This window comes from Trifolium pratense, linkage group LG5, assembly GCF_020283565.1.
Source record: "Trifolium pratense cultivar HEN17-A07 linkage group LG5, ARS_RC_1.1, whole genome shotgun sequence".
Taxonomy (NCBI): domain Eukaryota; kingdom Viridiplantae; phylum Streptophyta; class Magnoliopsida; order Fabales; family Fabaceae; genus Trifolium; species Trifolium pratense.
Window position 1 is genome coordinate 43,540,054 of NC_060063.1, and position 6,000 is coordinate 43,546,053.

Sequence of the window (6,000 nt, forward strand, 5' to 3'; positions counted from 1 at the left end):
GACTCTGTGAGCTTGCTTGCAGATTTATCTTTTACAGTTTTTAACGATTTTAAATTTATATTATACAATGTATTCTACAATTGTGAATGAATGAACGAAGTCCTTTTTGTTAGTAAAAAAATGTAGTTAATATATTTAAAATATAAATAATGTTATTTTCAATGTAATTTTTTTTAACTAGTGCTCGAAGATATTAATTCACATATCCCATATCTTAAAAATAATTAAGACTTAATTGTTAGAATATTTTCTAATATTTTGTGGGCTGCAATCAATTGTGGGTTTTGGTTTTAATAAAAACAAGTTGATGTTGTTGTGATCCATTTAATGATGCTTAAGCCTGATAATTGTGATCAAGAATAATGGGCTTTGGACACTAATTCTGATTTGTGTAGAAATAAAGTGTAGGCCCAACCTCTAGTGTACATGATGGGTGGTATGGCTAGGGTTGTTATCTTATAAATAGATAGGCTAAGTCCTATTTGCCATCACGACGTTATCATTGTCACCACGCTGAGAAATAAGCTTGTCTGAGGTTTGCCCCATTGATAACCTCAGAAACTGTAGCATGTGATCAGACAAAGGAAAATCTTGTCTAATATATCGGTGGTTTCGATATCGGCTCTTTGGTAAACACAATCGTTAATTATCAAATAAGTGTATTCTAATTTCATATAATATATCGATCTCTAAATATTGTTAATTCTTACATTGATATCCAACCGGCAACTGAAAGAATTAATAATCAGGTTTGCTGTTGCCATTATATTGGAACCTTCAGGGCCATCATGTACACAACCTGGCAACATCCCCTTCATATAAAGGATAAAGGTATAGAAAATTAGAAATCATAATTCACAAGTAACTCCAAAATGCTCTTACAAAGAGATCAAATAATTCTATTGATTTCCCTCGTTACTCGTGATCCATGTGCTTTTCTGCTAATTATATTATCAACGATTTCATACGTAATGAATTTTAAAATATACTAATAAAATACCCCACAAATGGTGGAGGAAAAATAGTAGATTTTTTCATGATTAATTTTTATAATTGAAGATTAAAATTGTTTCACACTTAAAAAATATTTATATGATCACCAATTTTTTTAGATAATATTTAGTCACACCAATTAAACAAGAATCTATAAAATTAAACAAGAAATTAAAAAAAGAGATTTAATTTATATAATCACCAATTAAATATATAAATTTTTATTCATAATCTATAATATTTTATCCAGAATCTTGAGATTGATCACCAATCTATAGATTCTGGATAATTTCTATAGTTAGAGAGATTTCTTGTGTGTGGGTGTACAATCTTGAAGTGTTGGAAATTAGGCCATCTTATATTATTTGATTACATATTGTTCATTAGCTTGTATACAAAGAATTTAATTTGAATTTTTTATTGGATTGCAAGTTGGATGATCAAGAGCGATCCACCTGCCAAATCAAGACCATCGACACCTGGAATCAACCCTAAAATGTCTATCGGTTCTATATATCTAACACAAAAAAGATTGCACCTCTTATTTATACTGCCCGAGTTTTGACCAAGGAGCTCTTTTCAAGAGGAGAATTTTATCATTTTTATCGATTGAACAACATATGTAATTTTCCCGGCAAAAATTATATCATTACAGGAGTTCTAAGAATTGTAAGGGTTGGAGAATTCATTGTACATTCGTTAATAAACATTTTGCTTTGTTAAAACATTTGATCAAAGAAGAAAATCAATAAGTCAACTTTGGTTCAGTTGATAAGAAATTTGTTCATACTAGACATTAATGGCGTGTGTTCAACTCAAATTGATCCGGTTGATAAGAAATAAGTTCATTTTTTTAATGACAAATATATTATATATAAATATAAAAATGAAAAAGTATAAAAGAAAGTTTAGTAAATCAATGAGATATAAGAAGTAAACTCCATCAGAACATAACAATCTCTAAGATAAGATTTAAGAACGTCGTTTAATTCTCGTTAATAACGTTAAAGGTGTTGGTGGATTCTTTAAAAACATATTTTTCATCACTCTTTTGAACCACGAAACAAAGGTTTGACAAAAATATTCTTCGTGAGATATTACGAGAGCAATTCGTTTTATTTTTAATTTTTTGAAAGGATCAACTATACAAATATTATTTTTTTACAAATCTTTTTGAAATGACGTTTTTATTATGAGAAAAAAGATATGCATTGACAGTGCAAAATAATTTTACACTGTCAACCAATACCAACCATGTTTTCCGCCACATCACTCCACTAAATCCCATTTTCTTAATATGTTGTGGAAGAATGTTTCATTCTTATTGGTTGTCAGTGTAAAATTAATTTACACTGACGGTGCGCAGTCTTTAAACTCTTTTATTAATTTATTGAGAAACTCTTCTCTAGGCACAACTACAACACATCAAAATTGGGCACAACAAATAAAAATAGGACATGTGTCATTTAAATTAAAATATATAAAAAATAAATGAATTTGAAGCTCTTTTCTCTCTCCTTCAACAGTTTCCGCTCCTTTCCCTCTCTCCTTCAACAGTTTCCGCCGGCAAGCCTCTCCTTACTCTGCCGCCATAGTTCGTCTGATGTTCTATTGCAAAAGGCTCTTGCTCCGTAGCCGACGGTCGACTTTGGTCCTATTTATTCCCTGGACTTGCAAAAGCGGATCCCATACCCAGATCTTCATCCATCCATTTTTGGACTTGGTCGAGGAATCGTTATGGTCTTGCTGAGTTGCGGTTTTCTTCAAGCTTGGTGAGTAGTGATGCAGCAGATCTCTAAAGCTTTAGTTTCATAAATTAATTTAAATCAACCTTTGGATTAGCGGATAAAATCTTAGAGCTTAATGTCTATATTTTTTGTTATGATGATTTTCCTCTCAATATTTTAACATTCATTACAAATTGTTGAGATTCAAGCATTGAATGGCAATGGAAGAATTGAGTTTGGAAACAAGTTCTTTGTTTTCACAGAGAGAGCAAAAGAGACGGTTGAAGGAGAGAGAGAGAATGGATTATTTCGTATATATTTTAATTCAAATGACATGTGTCATGTTTTTATTTGGTGTGCCCAATTTTGATGTGTTGTAGTTGTGCCTAGAGAAGAGTTTCTCTAATTTATTATATACTATTCTGCAATAAAAATTGTGCAAGTAGCGTTATTTATAAATTTGATGAAGTACCTTATCTTTCAAAAGAAAAATCGCGGAAATCTCGCTCGGACTCTAATATTTCTGATGCGCATCCTTCCCATTACGTAGGGGTTGTGTGTTCAAATCGTCAGTCTACCGAAGCAGTAGTTTCAAGAAAATTTCCATCATCCAATCCCACTGATAATAAGAAATAAGCGTGTTCTATATCTTCGGCCGGTGATATCCTTTGTTGTAGTTCGACTAATTCCTCGGATATTAGAAATTGCAATAATAATTTCTTGAAGAAATACAAGCAGGAAGTGGCGTCTAAAGTTTGGCAAAGAGCTTTAGAATTGGGGGTCGAGGTAACGACGAAGGGTAGCACGAAGGAGGAATGCATACAAAAAATTTAGTGTAATGAGAAAAGAGACGAGGTTGAAAGAATTCTAAGGGAGCACAATCATATTGTCTATTAATGAAGATTGTTTCTTTGAATATTAGAGGGTGGGGAGGGAGTGCTAAAAGGAGACGGTTGAGTTCGTTTCTTTAAAATTGGTTGGCAACGACATGGGGTTTTTGGCGCAAGCGCAATAACATTTTATTTAGAGGTGATTTTGTGGATGTTTCCTCTTTAGTGAACCAAATTATGTATATTGCTTGGTTATGGCTTATAGGGCGTATAGGGAGTAATGCTAATTTGGCCTTTCCCGACTGGTGTAGCAATCCTTTGGGTTATTTTCTTTGTATTTAAGGAGATTGTTCCTGAATTGTAAGTGTTGAGTACCTCTTGTACTCCTTATAATTCAACTTTTACTTATAAAAAAAAAAAGTGTCGGCACAATAATCGTTGACTTTTTTTTATGCCAAAATAATAGTCTCGTTTACTTCTTTTTTTCATTAATTAATTCTGTTATGATAAAGACAATAATTTTTATGTACGCAATTTTAATGTATTTATACTATATTTTATATCTCAACAAGCATGTTAGTGTGTATTTTTTTTCAAAAGAATTTAACAGCAAAGCTCATACACAATACGTAGTAAGTTTTAATTTGTTCAACGGCGCATCTTATTATCCTAAATTATCTTTATATATATAAATTGTGTCTCAGCTAGCGTATTAAATATTTATGCAATTCTTTGCCATTTGATATATACTTACTAGATGTCAATATGTCATTTTTAATTTGAACTTATGTAACCATTCAAAAAAGGAAATTGAACTTATGTAAATGTTTTTGAACAAAATATGTACTTGAAACTAGTAGATCATATCAATTTTATTGGTATCTTTTAGTCGTCCTAGACCCGGATACCAAATTTTCAAAAAAGAAATTTGGTGTAAAATTACTCAAGTTGAGTCATATATATTATAGAATTTAATTGTTGTGCACTGGCAGTGTAAATTTTTCTTACACATACATTCAATGACGCGTTGCCACATCATTTAATGAATGTGACACATCATGTGTTTTTAATTATCATACATGATGTGTCGGTATATTATTGGACGCATGTGCAAAATAACTTTACACCGACGGTGCATATAAATTAAATTCATTTTTATAATGGAAAGCAAAATTCTTCCTCAAAATTTTAACATTATTGCATTAATTCTTAGAAGTATATTTGAACCCAAAAAGTACTCTAGTTAATTAAGTCATACGAGACATAGTTATATTATGCAAATGTTAACTTACACACAATCTAGGAAATTTTGTGAGAATAATAATAATAACCGTATTTAAACCCAAGAACTTTGGTTAATATAATATACGATCTCATGCAAATGTTAACTTGCACACAATCTTTTTTGTTTTTGTAAGCAACTTGCACACAATTTCTAGCAAATTATGAGAAAAATAATAATATAGAGAATAACTACTCCTGTTATAAAAGAAAAATCTCTTGTTAAATTCATTATGTAAATAAAATAAAAAGGTTGGTACTCTCCTTATAGCAATCTTGGATTTGTTAATAGATAAACAAAAAAATAATCTCGTGATTAGCAGGGACGGACATAAGGGGGGCAAGTAGGGGCTGAGCCCCCCCTCTTGTCATATTTTTTTTCTTTCATATACCTGTTATTGATACATATGTACTCATAAGTTGATATTTGAGAGATGCGTTAAAAGATTAGTAATATCGTTTGGTGCAAAATATGCACCTACAACATAGTAATTGTAACAATTTAATTTAAAACATTTTGATAATATATATTATATACTATTAAAGTTCAAATTCAATTAAGTTAGTTCTGATTGTTTATTTTCTGTTATGAAGATTGTGAAAAATAAGTTGAGATACAAGATAGAAAATGAATTTCAAAATAATTAATACAAATTCAATTGTTGATGAATTTTATGATATAGAGCAATGTCATATACAATTTAGATAAACAATGTAATGTACATTTTTTATTGAGTATATTTAAGTATTATAATTATGATTTATTTAATATTTATTATTAATTATTTCGGCCCCCGTTTTATATATTCCTGGATCCGTCTCTGGTTATTAGTTAACATATAACTGTTTCCATCACAAAAATGGCTCTGTCTATAACCGTTTTTTTTTTTTCTTCTTTTTATTTTGGGAATGTCTATAACCGTTTTAGACATGAAACCAAAGACAGGCTAACATCTGCAACTGGAAAATTGGCTAGAAATCATTCAGATATAAATTTGGTGACTTGTCTCTAAACGGAGAGTATAATATCCGTCGGTATATGCATGACATATTCCGGGGCGTCACCAACATTTACTTTGTTTTTGTTCGAAGTTACGACAATTTTGAATCTGTTTAGATAAACAGTTTATTCGTAGTTTATAGCACAAACACTTATTATTGTAATATAA